The following is a 15,832-nucleotide window of genomic DNA, read 5'->3' on the forward strand; positions in this document are numbered from 1 at the left end:
ACCAGGTCACATAGCCGGCAAGCCACTCCCACCTGGTCACATGGCCGGCAAGCCACTTCCACCTGGTCACATGGCCGGCAAGCCACTCCCACCCGGTCACATGGCTGGAAAGCCACTCCTACAAAGCAGGCCACACCCACAAAGTAGGTTCCAACATTTTTTGAAACCCACCACTGCCACCAAGGATCCAGCTTCCTCTTCAAGGGTGCCCATCTTTATTTTCCAAGAAAAGGCAGAACATGCTTTATAGGCCTTCAAAAGATCAGCTTGTGTCAGAACAGAAATAGCTCTCAAGGAGGGGAGGGGGGAAGGGAGAGACGGGGAAAGCACATGGGACAGGCTAGCGTGGGAACAGCTGGTGAGCAAAAGCCACATCACAGCCTGAGCAGGAAATGCTGAAATTTACTTACTCTTCCAGAAGAGCACCATTATTTTATGGGAAGCCAACCTACTAATTTTGTACACATTTCCTTCTGTTTGCATTTGTTTGGATTTTCTTCTGGCTGCTTTCCCAAATGGCACTCATGTGATCTACCAGCATCTTTCCTTAAAGCTTTTATTCCGTGCTTTGCTGGTCCAGATTAAGGAACCCAAAGGATACTTCTAAAATCCTCCTCCTCCTCTTCCATTCAGCATTTTCCAGCATGTTACAGGCATGGGCTATGTCCCCACTTGCACCCAACTGTATACAAATTTTCCTGGCAACATCTGCTCTCTCCCCATTGCCTTCCTCTTGCCCAACCTCTGAGTGAAAGGTAGGCTTACGTTGTTTTTAACTGTACTGGTTTTAAAGCAGCCTGTTCATCCTGAAGCCACTATGATTCCTTTTTGCCTGAGATGAGATCAGAGGCAGGGGCCCTCGTCGACCATTCCAAGATGCTGGGCCACATCCCCTCCTGTTAGAAACACAGTTAGCTTCGTCTGCCTCTGTTCTGTTATTCTGTTTCTCAAGATCAGGACACAGCCCTGCAATGCTGGGGATGGAGCAACACGGTGCAGTGGTGCTACTTGGCTGCACCAGCAGGATAGAAAATATTCCAGCTATCTCTTACACTTAGGCAAGAAAAACCCAAAGTACACATATAGACCTGGTGAAACCAGGCTTAATAGCAGTGACTCTGCGAGGGATCTTGTAGTCTTAGTGGACAACCAGCTAAATAAGAGCCAGCAGTGTGCAGCCGCCACCAAAAAAGCCAATGCAATGTTAATTGCATTAACAGAGGGATACAATCAAGATCAAGGAAGGCACTAATAAACCCCTATAAACCCCTAGTAAGGCCACAACTAGAGTACTGTGTCCAGTTTTGGTCACCACACTATAAAAAAGATGTTGAGACTCCAGAAAGAGTGCAGAGAAGAGCAACCAATGATCAGGGGACTGGAGACTAAAACATATGAAGAACAGTTACAGGAACTGGGCATTTCATTGGCTTTTTTGGCTGCCGCCACAGTTGGCTCAATAAAGGTCAAAGAAAAATTAGGAAAGGAAAAACAACCAAATGAGTCCTTGGGTAAGATACATTCTCAGTGCTTCCCAAGACTGGGATGAATACTTGCTCTGTTCATGGAGGCTTGAGAACAGCTCAAAATGAAATCGTGATCTGCAATGTATCGAATGCTCTCCTGCCAGTTCCAGTTTCTGAAAGGGAGGCTTTTCATGGCAAATTATTAGCAATACATTTGAAAAAGCTAATTTAAAACACAGGAACACCCATGTTAGTTAGCCAATGCAACAGTACTACCAAAACCATGTTTCAAGTCTATCCTGTGTAGCCCTCAGATTGCTGCAAGAGTAATAAGTATAATGAACAAGTCACAAGTCACTTTTTTAAGTGGTTAGAACTTCAAACAATCACTAAACAAATGCTTGTAAGTTGAGGACTATTTGCATAGGGGAAAGTGTTAAGATGGTAGCTGTGATGTCCCTGAAGCTCTGCTGTTTTTTAAAAAAATATTCAACACATTTTGATTCTCTTGAGTGTATTTTGTGGTACCCAGGCTGACATGTTACACCAATTCAGCAGTAAGGAGAAGAATCCAGGCTCCCAATTAATTCTTTTCTGGAAGTTTTTTTTTTCCTATTTCAGCAGTGGCCAGAAATAGTACTGCCAACAATCCGGCTCAGAATACAGAACTAACCACCTTCTATCAAAATAATTCCACAACTGAATGAAGAGACAAGATCCAAGAGGTTTGTGCTAGAGATGTCATTTATTGCTCACAATTTTTTTTTACAATGCAAAACTTCTAACTGTGCAAAAGGAAGTGATTTGAGAGATAAACTCAGAATAACAGAATAACAGCTGGAAGGGACCTTGGAAATTTTGTAGCCCAACCCCCTGCTCAAGCAGGAGACCCAATACTATTCCAGACAAGTGACTGCATAGGCTGAAATTTTCATCTCGAGGTTTTGCATCCAATTACACATTCTCTCCCCCCCCCCCGCCAATCAAAATTGGAAAGCAACCAGAATGGCAGAATTAATGCAGCACTCCAGAACGATAAGTGGAAAGATTTATTTATGGAAACTTAATTTCCCTTCCTATCTGGTAATGTGTGATCTGTGGCTCAAAGGCCACTTAGTTCCCACTCCAGTTTTTGGAAGGAGATCCGTCCTCACAGTGAGATTGTTGTATGCACAAAGATGGGAAGATTCGGCACTACCCACAACGGAGGAACGGTTGGCGAAGATGATGGGATGTGCTGAGATGGCCAAATGGATTTGTTTGACCTGAGAAAAATGTGATATCTGTGTTTATAGCTGACTGGAAACTCCTTTATATGAAAAAGAAAATAAATGATTTATCATGTTGATGATGAGACAAAACAGATTCTAGAACTTAGAGAGCTGTGTTGTAAACATCAAAAAAATAGCAGCATTCAACTGTCCCAGGGAGCTGGATCTTGGGATTTTTCAAACAATGCGACCTCAGCACATGGAGGAGGCATGCTGTGAGATCTTTGGATTGGGTTCAAGATAAAAGCAATTTAATTGTATTTCTAATTTTTTGACAGCTCTGGAGCTTTTGATTATACCCTCCCAGAAGCAATTTCAGTCAGTTATACAGCTATTCCTCGTTTTATGACCACAACTGAGCCCAAAATTTAAGTTGCTAAGGGAAACATTTGTTAAGTGAATTTTGCTCCATTTACAACTTTTCTTGCCACAGTTGTTAAGGGAAACACTGCCGTTGTTAAGTTAGTTACATGTTTGTGAAGTGGCTTTCATATTGATCATACGTAAGAGTCAGTTGTCAAACATCTGAATTTTGATCAGATTGCAGAGGATGTGCAATAGTCGTAAGTGTGCAAAATGATCCTAAGTCACTTTTTTCAGTGATGTTGCAACTTTGAAGGGTCACTAAACAAACTGTGCCATCTGCTTTCCATCAGGGTCTGTGGCAAGGACAGTCAAAGATTTCTATGGTGAAATTTGAAAATAAATTGATTCATTGATTCGGTAGGATCACTAGCATATGTTCTTGAAAATAAAGATCTGTTGGAAAAATATTGCAATTGAAAAACCAGTTTTTCTGATGCTGGCAAAAGTAATCTATATACATGTAGACCTAAATACTTAGGAGGAGGGCATTTTTTCACTGCAATTTTTGTTACCGATGCAAAAAAAAAGAAGTTAAACAGTGTTTCTTGTCCCTCCATTTAGGCTTCTTTCTAATTATCCATGTCATCTTTGGCCTGTATCCCGTAAACCCAGCTCACTGATGTTCCTTCAAACTAGTTCAGACTTTTCTAGATGTCTGTCTGAACCTGCAACTGGCAGACTGCCAAGAAGAAAAGACACTGTAGAAGATGGCCAGGCTGAGCCAGAGGGAAGGGTCATCAGTGCTGAATCCCTTTGCACCCACAAGAGACCTAAGGTTCAGCCCACCGTGAATTCCTTATCTACCACCAAATTGCCTTGACCATTAGTACTCCAGATTCTTGTAGAAAGCTTGCAATAAATCTTTATACTCATTTGAACTGCCTGGGTCTCCTGATTTCCCTGGAGCTTGACATATAGTTTGGAACAGAGAAAAATAGGGTTGGAAAGGATCTTAGAGGTCTTCTAGTCCAACTCCCGCTCAAGCATGAGACTCTAAACCATTCTAGACAAATGGCTGTCTAGTCTGATCTGGAAAACCTTCAGTGATGAGCACCCATGACTTCTGAAAGAAAGCCATCCCACTAATTAATTGTTCTGATAGGAAAGTTCTCCATAATTCTAGGTTGTGTCTCTTTTTAATGCTCTTCCACTGGTTGCTTCTTGTCCTGCTCTCTGGTGTTTTTGAGAACAGGTTGACCCCTTCTGTGCAACAGCTCCTCGGGTACTGGAAGACTGCTACAGTAGTACTTGAGGAGCTGTTGCAGAAAAGAGAGGATTGGATCTGTTCTCCAAAGCACTTGAAGGCAGGACAACAAGCAACAAGTGGAAGAGCATTGAAGAAAGCAATAGCAATAGCAATAGCAGATTTTTATATACCGCTTCATAGGCCTTTCAGGCCTCTCTAAGCGGTTTACAGAGAGTCAGCATATTGCCCCCAACAATCTGGGTCCTCATTTTACCCACCTCGGAAGGATGGAAGGCTGAGTCAACCCTGAGCCGGTGAGATTTGAACCGCTGACCTGCTGATCTAGCAGTCAGCTGAAGTGGCCTGCAGTACTGCACTCTACCCACTGCGCCACCACGGAAAGATCTAATTTACCTTTGTGATCCTACACTTGGCAGATTACCAAGAGGAAAAGACACTTTTAAGAGGGAGGTTTTGTCATGGCAGCCCGCCCTGCTATGGAAGGCTATAAATGCCATTCCCATCAAGTTTTCATAACCTCTTAATAATACCTGTTGTGCCTTTTACAGATGGATACGGGTGAACAAAGCTTGGGAAACGTGGCTCACCCAAACCCAGCAGGCCTCTTGCTAACAGCCTCACCATCTCAACCAGATTCTGACTCTCTTTGAAGGTGCTACCTTCCTTCAAACTTCTATTTCCTATAAATAGAATCTCAAGAGGTTCAATTCTTCATGAATAATATTGTTTTTCAAAAGTAAATAATTTTAGGGGCTCCTCCTTATATTTCATTGTCTGGGTTTTCACAACTGAATTGCTATCTTCCTCAAACATGACTATTTACAAAGAGCAGTGAGAACAATCAATCAATGGAACAGCTTAATTTCTGGACTTGTGGGTGCTCTGTTCCTGGAATTTTCAAAAATCAACTGGACAATCATTTGACAATGATGGTATAAAGTCTTCTACCTTGAGCAAGGTTGGACTAGAAGACCTCTGAGGTCACTTCCAGCCCTATGATTCTATATGCTATGTTCTATGGTGGCTTATGTCATTCAGGTTCAGGCACCATGTGAAGAAGACAAGGGCTTGATGGTTTGAATTGCCTCTTTTACCAATTGTTTGCAGAAATTTTACTTCCAGAAAAATGTTCACATTCCCTGAATTAATTCATTGAATTCAAATGCCATATTTCACAACACACTAAGAAGGTGCCACACAGGGAACCACAAACTAATTCCCTTGCCAGGGTCCACAGCACAATCAGCCATAAAGCTGCTTACTGTATTTCAGGCTACCCAGTATTGTTCAAATCCATCACACTGTGAGAAATTACAGTCTTAATCTGATCTGGTCTGATTTTATGATAAGACATAAAATTAGTCACAATAAATATGGTTGCAATTAATATACATGTCCCAGGCTCCAGTTTGGGACCATGGAGATTACAATTTTCTGTCCAAAGTTGGTGGGTACTCTTGATGTACTTTATGAAAGACATAGCTAAAGAAATTGTGAAAATGTCTAGATGGCAGTAAAAGGTTCAGCATTCTCTATATCATTTTGCTGTATAAGTAGACATCACTCGACTTATTTGAGCCCAATATTTCTGCTGCTAAGCGAGACAGTTGTGAAGTGGGCTTTGCCACATTTTATGACCTTTCTTGCTAGTATTGTTAAGTGAATCGTTGCAGTTAAGTTAGTAACGCGGTTGTGAAGTAAATCTGGCTTTGAATTTGACATTGACTCTGCTTTATCAGAAGGTCGCAAAAGGTGATCACATGATCCCCACACATTGCAACCATTATAAATATGAGCCAATTGCCAAGCGACTGAATTTTGATCACATGACCATGGGAATGCTGCAACAATTGTAAGTGCGAAAAATGGTCAAAAGAGCTGGAGGAGACACCTGCAACAATAGAAAAAGAAAGGCAGAGAGGAGGAGAGGAAATGAGATGAAAAGGAGGGAAGGAAGAGAGAGGTGAGGAGAGGAAGATGGAAGGAAGAAGGAGAGAGGGTAGGAAGGGGAAGGAGTAGAGAGAATGTAAGGAAGAGGTAAGGGAAGAAGGAAGGGAAAGGAGACAAGGAAAGAAGAAAGTAGAGAAGGGAGGGAGGGAGGGAAAGGAAGAGAGGAGAGGAAGAGAAGGGAAGGAAGATAGAGAGGAGGAGAGGCAGATGGAAGGGAAAAGGAGAGAGAAGGAGAGAGGGAAGGAAGAGGAAGAGAGGAGGAGGGGAGAGGTAATGGAAGAAGGAAGGGAAAGGAGGAAGTAAGTAACTAGAGGAGGGAGGGAGGGAGAAAAGAAAGGGAGAAGAAGGTGGTTTCAAAACAGGCGAGGGATGGTAAATAAAGCAACCCAAATGGAATATTATAATTCTATAAATGGAATGACAAATGTATAAGAACCATGAATGTAAAAAAGAATAATAACTATATGAATGTATACCTATAATTGTATATGGAAGACAAAAAATAATTTTTTTAAAAAAAGTGTGTGTTTTCCGTGCTGTTGTACCTTCGAACGGTCACTATGTGAATTGTTATAAGTTGAGGACTACCTGTATCTGGGCATTATCAGGATGATTACGGTCCCAATATTGTATGCTTACTTGACAACAGTTTGCCAAAGTGCAACTGAAGCTGGTATTCCAGAGATGTCACATTACAGCGGAAATCTCTCTGCAATGCTGGTTTGTTTACTCTGAAGCTGGCCTCTCGCAAGGAGGAACAATTGAAAAGGGCCTGCCCCACCACTTACAACTGGGGCCTAGGGTAGCTCTGTGATGCTGGAAGGCCAGTGGGGAAATGTTATGCACCATAAATGATCTCAATCCTTTGGAGTATTTGTACTCCTTTATAAAGCTTTAGTAAGACCCCACCTGGAATCCTGCATCCAGTTTTCATCACCACATTAAAAAATAAATGTTGAGACTTTGGAAAAAGTGCAGAGAAGAGCAAGTAAGATGATTAAAGGCCTGGAGACAAAAACACGTGAAGAACTGTTGCAGGAATTGGGTTTTGCTGGTCTAAACAAAATAATTAGGGGTGACATGATAGCAGTAGTCCTGTATTTGAGGGGCTGCCACAAAGAAGAGGGGGTCAAATTATTCTCCAAAGCACTAGAGGTCACAACAAGAAGCAATGGATGGAAACTAACCAAGGAGAGAAGCAACCTGGAATTAAAGAGAAACTTCCTTACAGTGAGGACAACTAAGCAGTGGAAAAGAAGTTGCCTTCAGAAGTTGTTGTAGCTGTTCCATGACAGGAAGCTTTTAAGAGACTGGGCAGCCAAATGTCTGAGATGGTATAGGCCAGTGATGCCGAACCTTTTTCTTATGGTGTGCCAAAATTGTCCGCATGTGCCCTACTGCACGGGCACGCATGCCCACATCAATTCAATCCTCCCCACCCACCTGAGCATGCACGCACAACCCCTCCCCAGGCTCTGGAGGCTTTCCTGGGGAGGGCGAAAATGGCATCCCTCCGGCCTCCGAAAATCAGCTGGCTGGCACACATATGCACGCCAGAGCTGATGGCTAGCGTGCCAAAAAAATATGGCTCTGCATGCCACGTGTGGCACACATGCCATAGGTTCACCATCATGGGTATATACGGTCTCCTACTTGAGCAGTGGGTTGGACTAGAAGCTCTCCACCATCCCTTCCAGCTCTATGGACTTTGGCAGACCTCAAATGGCTGTTCAGACAACGTTACGTAGTCCTGGCTGAGAGGTGTAGAGAAGACTGGGAAGTCATAAAATTTGTCAAATGCCAAAACATTTCCATATCAACAAACAAATCCATAAACAATCACTCTTGTGGAGAGCAACATGGATGCATCCACTAAGTTCAGGCCATGGAATCTAAGTCAGAAGTCTGTCTGCCTCTCAGATACACAAGGAGTAATGAATGAGTCATCAAGAGCAGCCTTTCTCACCCCTGGCAATTTTAAGGCACAAGGACTTCAATTCCCCAGCTTGTTGGGGAATTTGGGGAGTTGAAGTTCACACATCTTGAACTTGCCAAGATTGAGAAAAGCTGTTGATGAGCAAAAATGCCCTCAGGAAGTGGTGGTGGGGGTTGCTAAACATCATCTGACAAGCCCCACCATTTCTGATCCACCTTAGAAAAATTGCTAGGAGTGTCCATAGTTAATTTTTCCCCCTCCCTTAGTCTTTCTCAAATGTGTTTTTCCCCCTCAAGGTAACTGTATTTTCAAAAGGCAACTGATTTTTTCCTTGAAAACATTTCACTTCTCATCCAAGAAGCTTTTTCAGTTCTGAAAAATAAAGTCCAATTGCCTTTTGAAAAGCACCTTTGGGACAACCATGACCTGGGTGATTGAGAATGAATCCCTTAGGCCAGGTGTGTCCAAACTTGGGAACTGTAAGACTTGTGGACTTCAACTCCCAGAATTCCCCAGCCAGCCATGAAGTCCAGAAGTCTTAAAGTTCCCAAGTTTGGACACACCTGGCCTAAGGGATTTAAATTCTCTTCTCTGGTTCTTAAAAACCCTACATAAGAGTCACCGAGCGACATGGTCAACCCCAAGGGGATTTTGCCTCCTGATTTTGACGATCTGAGGACTCTCATGACAGCTTTAGTTGGTGTGTCTCCTGCAAATTGTAGAGAATCACATGCTCATTTTTCAACAATTCATTTATCAGTGATATCTTGGGGGTAGGACAAAGGACTACAGGAGAACCTACCCCACTGGGAGCTCCAGCTGCCTAAGCATAGATTACAACAAGGAGATGAAGGAGGTTCACCCTTTTGCCTTGTGCAAAATTCTTGAGGTCTCTCCCAAATGGGAGTTGCAATCCCAGTACACGGCAGTCCTCAATGTACAACCATTCATTTAGCAACCTTTCAAAGTTGCAACCCTGAAATAAATGACTTAGGATCGATTTTCACACCTGTACAACTGCTACAGCATCCTCACAATCATATAATCAGAATTCAGGCACTTGGCAACTGGCATGATTTATGACAGCTGCTTCATCCTGGGGTCACGTGATCCTCATTTGCAACTTCCCAACTGGCTTCCAACAAGCAAAGTCTAAGGGGGAAGCTGAATTCGCTTAACAATTGCGTGATTCACTTAACAACTATAGTGATTCGCCTGGCAAAACAGATCATAAGACTGTGAGCGATGGAAATTCTGGTGCCAAGAGCTGTGGTTAGAATGCAGTATTGCAGGCTAATTCTGCTGTGTGTCAGCAGTTTGATCCTGACCAGCTCAAAGTTGACTCCGCCTTCCATCCTTCCAAGGTCGGTAAAATGATGACCCAGATTGTTGGGGGCAATAGGCTGACTCTGTAAAGTGCTTAGAGAGGGCTGTAAAAGCACTATGAAGCGGTATATAAGTGCTATTGCTAAATGCTAATTGTGGTCATAAATCAAGGACTACCCAGATTGTTGGACCTGGGAGAACTGTTGGAGTTCCACTTCTTTGGACTGCCAGTCTGGCCAGAGATTCCTCCTCTGTGCATGAATGCCCCCTGCAAGTAAGAATCCCCAGTCTATTTTCAGTACCCAGCATCTCCTGGTTTACCTCGAAAGGCCCATCTCTGCCTTATTGTGGATTGGTATCTACTTTGGTCATTAAACAAGTGAGACTTGATAACTCAATTGCTCAACAGTTAAAAGGTTTAATATGTGCCATGTCTGGAAGGGCATGTAATTGTTCCCTTATTTTCATCTCTTTTTTGTTCTCTTGTGTCTAATTATCTTTTTTCTTGTCTGCAGTTGCACCACTGTGCCCATTCAATTACATGTAATGAAGTTGGTGATCCTAAATTGGGGGAAAATGCCCACTTTCACAAATAATTCCCAAATTATGCAGCTGCTAGGACAGAATGCTGTAATGAATGTTCTTCAAGAAACAGTTGAAGTAGGATTGCCAAATTGGATGAAAAAACTGGGTGACCACTAGGCAGAAGAAAAATATTTTTTTAAAAAACTTGCTGCCCCCTAGTGGTCATCCAGGAAAGGGATATAACTGCTGACCTCTGTGCTAGGCTAAATGTAGAAAGGAGGTATTTTGCAGTAATTGGGATAGTAAATTGTTAAAAAGCTTATAGGCTAGTTCTGGAACCATAACCCTGGTCTGAGACCCAGTTGCTGTTTCTTGTTTTCTTTCTTTCTTTCTTTCTTTCTTTCTTTCTTTCTTTCTTTCTTTCTTTCTTTCTTTCTTCCTTCCTTCCTTCCTTCCTTCCTTCCTTCCTTCCTTCCTTCCTTCCTTCCTTCAGGTTAACAGAGTTGGAAGGGGCCTTGTAGGTCATCTAGTCCAACCCCCTGCCCAATCAAGAGACTCTACCGTACACTATTTCTAACAGATGGCAGTCCAATCTCTTCTTGAAAGTCTCAAGTGATGAAGCTCCCATAGGCCATCCACCCATGAAATTGTGGGTCTTTCTGAACTTTGTTTTGAACTTTTTTCTATTGAGCTACATTCGCACAACACATTAAGGCAGAAACTAGCCAATCCCCTTTTAGCCTGACACTTTGGATGAACTCATTCTGTAAGTCTGATTCAGAATATTGTGTGAAGTTAGAAACTTTGAGTTAATTGGGTAAACAATGGCAAAATTAAATCTACGTATGCTGTGAAAAAACAGAGCTATGATTATTCGGGACTTCTCCCAAAAAGTTTGAACTGAAGTTGGCTCATGAAACCCCTGTAAGAAAACCACCAAGCTCAGAGAACACAAAGAACCCCACAACAACCCTCGTCAAGAGCTGCTTGATGGGGAACTGGAGGAAAGAGGTTATGGCCAGATATTCTAGGCAGGATGCAGGAGAAAGTCCTCAGTACAGAAGATAGGCTGTGTTGAACGTCTGGCAGAAAGGGAAGAATGGAACATTCTTTGGCTGGACTTCATGGAGAAACTGCTCCACATTTTTTCTTTGCGTTTGAAGAAATTGCCCCTTTTCTGCTTTGATTGGCAGTTTTGCAATTCTGTGCAGTCCTCTACTTTGTTTTATTGATGAAACTTGTCAAATCATAGCTTCTCCTTAAAACTGAATCGCTAAAGAAATAATTACACCTCATTCCATGGGCACTTCAACCTGGCTCTTTCCCATCCTGCCTGTGGAACATAATGCCAGTCTTTCTCTTATCTCCATAACCTAAAACATTAGCTAGGCGGCTGAAGCAGAAGCTTTGCAAAGATTCTGAACATTTAAAAAATAAACTAACTTATATAGTGTAGGAAGTTAAAACCCACCCCTCTCCCAGAAAAATGAAATATCCTAGAAAATATTGAAAAGGCAAAATATTTCCCTGGATGTGAAAAGGAAGAAACATGTTTTAAAGACAGAATAGCTCCCTGCAGCTTCCTGCCCCCACCCACTTTGTCAATGGGCCATTAAGAAGGCCAAGCCAGTCCCTTTATATAATAAAGAGTTCTCTTCTTCAGCTCCAGGGGGATGGGATGAAGGCATGATAATACTGGCCCTTTACCCAACTCACCACATGGCATCTGAGAATTCAACCAAACCTGGATTCAAAACACAGCCTAGAGAGTTGCTCCTGCATGGCCCCATGGGAGTCTGACAACCAATCAGAATATAAGCTCAAGATCAAAGGCCAGAGAGGGCATAAAACCAGGGACTCAGCATCTCAGCCTCCCTTCTCTTTTTCTCCACCAACATTGAAGCATGTGATCACCTTTTCTGTTCAGGACTCAAGCCATGTGGTCCTGTCCACCATTAAATCATCTTTCCAAGCAGCCTCCGTGTCTCCAGCTTTTTCCCCACTTGGAGCCGAACCCAGAAGAACCTTTCTTTCAACAATAGGAAGGGTTGATTTTTAAACCCACCTCTTAAATCTTAGCCAAGGAGCTTCCTCTGGACCTCCAGACTCTAGCAACGTAGATACACTGCAGGCAACAGTTTGCACAGTGAAGTCATTTCTTACTACAGTGGAGTAAAGTTTTCAAGGCTTTTATGGTTTCATTAGGAGCCTTAACAAAACAGTAAAAAGCAAAGCAAGCACCTTTCCGCTTAGCTGGGCAACCCTTAAAATCAGGATGTTGATATAAGCAGAGCTTAATTGCCGATGAGTCATTCCTGGCTTGTATAAACTCAGCAATTTTCTTCCAATTATTAACCCCTGCTACAGGCCTGGGCAGGAACAGGCTGGGGGTGGCATTGCTCCTAGAAAAACTGTCTGCATCCTTCTTAAAATAAAGGTGTATTTGGGGCAGGCAAGCTCATTGAAAGAATTGGGAACAAGGGTGATTTGGCAAGGCAGGAATGATTGAGTTCCTTTTGGCTTACTCCACGGCATAACAAGGTACTGAAATAATTTTAAAAGCATTGTTTTGAGTACAGATAGTCTTTGGCTTACAACAGTTCATTTAGTGACCATTCAAAGTTACAGCGGCACTGAAAAAATGGCACTGACTTACGACCAATTTTTCACACTACGACCATTGCAGCATCCCCATGGATTTACATAGGGATGCTTGGCAACTGGTTCATACTTATGACGGCTCTAATGTCCCTGGGTCACGTGATCCCCTTTTGCGAACTTCTGACAAGCAAAGTCAATGGGGAAGCCAGATTCACTTAACAACCAGGTTACTAAGTTAACAACCGCAGGGATTCACTTAAGAAATGCAGCAAGGAATGTTATCAAATGGGACAAAACACACGTAACAAATTTCTCACTTAGTAACATAAATGTTGGGCTCAATTGTGGTCCTAAGTTGAGAACTACTTGTAGATATCTAGATGCCTTGCGGAAATCCTTGACGTGAGTTAGAAAAATCTAACAAAGTTGCAGCCTGCAAACCCCAAGGTTGTGTCCTTATTCCTTCTGTGTGACTGTGGAGAGAAGAACAATTGAGCACAGAGCTCAGCAACCGTGAGGGAAAAAGAAAGCGAGCAGAGACCTGGGGAGATCGAGAGAATGTTTGGGGTCTCCTGACAAAAGATGTCCATGGTGGGTGTGACTGGTCGCCCACCATCCATCAGTCCCAAAAGGAGGCTGCTCTCTCCCCACCCCACTGCCAAGTGGCTTTCTCTCATCCCAAGCTCAGCCTTCCAGTCAAAGGGCTTCCCCACAAAGCCCAGCCAAGAGCCACCCACCATTTTCATTGTCTACCAACGTGGCTGATGGAGTCAAAGTGGAACTGAGACACATTCTTGTCATTGGCAGCATCACTAAAGGCTGGTGCTTTGCTTTGCAGTATAGGTAGTCCTCAATTTACAACTATTTGTTGAATGATTGTTGGAAGTTACAACAGCCGTGAGAAAAGTGACTTGCGGCCTGTTCTTGAAGCTATGACTCTTGTACCATTCCACAGTCACATGAACAAGATTCGAGTACTTGGCAATCGCCTGACAATGGTTCAGCATCCTGCAGTCACATGATCAGGATTTGCAACCTTCCCAGCCAGCTCTCAACAAACAAAATCAATGGGAGCAGCAGAATTCAGTTAATGACCACAGTGATGAAGATGATGGTTACTAATCCCGTTAGAGACCAGACAGTGAATTGATTTCTACTCCACAATCTGCAGTCTTATCTGTGGAGATTCTTGGTCATCCAGGTCATGGTTGTCCCAAAGTTTCTTTTCCAAAAAGCAACTGGACTTTCTTTGTTTTTCCTGAAAGATGTTTGGATTTATATTCCCTGTAGTCTTCTGGTCATTAGCACACTAGGTTTATCCGTGCCCTCAGCCACCTGTATAGTGCAAATGGGTATAGAAGTGGCCTCAAGGACTCTGAGTGTTAACAATCAGGTGACTACAAGGAATTTAAATCCTTCCATTCTCCACCATTCAGTCCAAACTGAAGAAGCTTCTTGGATGAGAAGCAAAACGTCTTCAAGGAAAAACCAAGGAAGTCCAGTTGTCTTTCGAAGAAACAACTTTGGGACAATCTGCAATCTTGTTTGTTTAACCAAGGTTCTTGCACGACTCTCAAAGCATGACCTTATACATGACATATGCCAGAAACTGGCTCCTCCATATTTGTAAGATTATCCTATACAGTAGCTCTGGGTTGGGCTGAGCAGTTACTCTACAATACAGAAGTGTGGATAACAGAAATGTGCATAGAGCTGATTTGGCAGTCAGACCTGGCAGTTGCCCACGAGTCTGCTTCCATGTCTCCATTGGTGAAAAACTCTGAACCAGCCACAATGGGTTTCATGCCATGTAAAATGAGAAACATTAGGTCAAACGTGGAGAACTTTTCCTCGTACAGGTAGTCCTCAGGTATGGCCACAAGTGAGTCCAAAGTTTTTGTTGCTAAGCAAGACATTTGTTAGGTAGGTTTTGTCCTATTTTATGACTTTTCTTGCCACCGTAGTCACTGTTAAGTGAATGATTGCAGTTCTTAAGTTAATGACATGGTTGTTAAGTGAACCATTGACTTTGCTTGTCAGAAGATTACAAAAGGGATCACGTGATTCCAGAGCACTGCAACAATCACAAGTCAGTTGCCAAGCATCAAATTTTCCATCCCTTTGAGCATGGGGGTTCTGCAATAGTCACAAGTATGAAAAAATGGTCATGTCACTTTTTTCAGTGCCATTGCAACTTTGAACAGTTGCTAAATGGACTGTTTTAAGTCAAGGACTTTCCTGTATGTTTCCAGGAAAGCAAACTCCATACTGCAGCCCCAGAGATTTTGCAGTCCTGCCTCTCTGCTCCTTCTGAATCTTAGACCCCCATTTCTATAACTAGAAAGAAAGCAGCCACAATCTGTTTCCACTTGATGGCAGGGGATGACTCTACTTGTGGAAACGCCATCTCAGACCTCTTGACACTTCTAATCCTGTTGCTTTTGAACCAGGGCTGATTCAGAATGAGAGCAGATCAATGGTTTGATGGGCTCAATTGATCTGGTGATGTTCTCTGTCTCCAGCAATGGCAATGGCGGGGACAATGATCTCTCTGAAGTTACTAACTCAGGCACACTTCCAAATGGCATCTCTTGCTAGTCTGTATCCAATAACTGAAACTCAGCATGGCTGAATGGGTCCCCTGTCAAGCTCTCCCCAACCATTCTACTTCATCTCTCTTGTTTCTACAGGGTGCCATTGCTGATCCAGTGCCTCAATTTCCCAACTTTCTTTTTAAAACAAGCCAGTTCCCTGGCAACTAGAATCCATTTCCCCATTACTCTTGGTTCATTCACTGTTTCAGACATATTATCTTATTTAAATATTCCTAAAGAAAGAATATATGTCTTCGGTCTAAGGACATCAGGTTGGGGAAACCTGTTTAGAATAATGGCTCAATTGTTGCTGTCCTACTGTGTAGCTACCACACAGTAGTGGCTCTTGGCCCAGGATCCAGAGGTTACACTCATACTTAACAAAATAACAGAATTGGAAGAGAAGACCTTGGAGATCTTGTAGTCCAACCCCTTGCTCAAGCAGGAGACCCTATGCCACGTCTGGCAAGTGGTTCTTGAAAACCTCCTGCGATGGAGCACCCACAATTTCTGAAGGCAACTTGTTCCACTGATTACCGTATTTTTTGGAGTATAAGATGCACCAAGATTTTGAAGAGGGAAATTTTAAA

The 15,832-nt window shown here is 42.9% G+C and overlaps 1 long non-coding RNA gene across 1 annotated transcript in view; it reads left to right on the plus strand.

Annotated features, from left to right (window-relative positions):
* LOC148043141 (uncharacterized) overlaps nucleotides 1-3,959 on the plus strand; it is a 72,326-nt gene extending 68,367 nt beyond the window's left edge. Inside the window, exons 6-7 of the long non-coding RNA XR_015698366.1 lie at nucleotides 2,088-2,191; nucleotides 3,665-3,959. This is a non-coding gene — a long non-coding RNA (uncharacterized LOC148043141). The remainder of the gene's footprint in view (nucleotides 1-2,087; nucleotides 2,192-3,664) is intronic.
* The last annotated feature ends 11,873 nt before the right edge of the window (nucleotides 3,960-15,832 follow it).

Source organism: Thamnophis sirtalis, unplaced genomic scaffold, assembly GCF_051295495.1.
Source record: "Thamnophis sirtalis isolate CommonGarterSnake01/CBP01778 unplaced genomic scaffold, rThaSir2_p1.2 scaffold_13, whole genome shotgun sequence".
Classification (NCBI taxonomy): domain Eukaryota; kingdom Metazoa; phylum Chordata; class Lepidosauria; order Squamata; family Natricidae; genus Thamnophis; species Thamnophis sirtalis.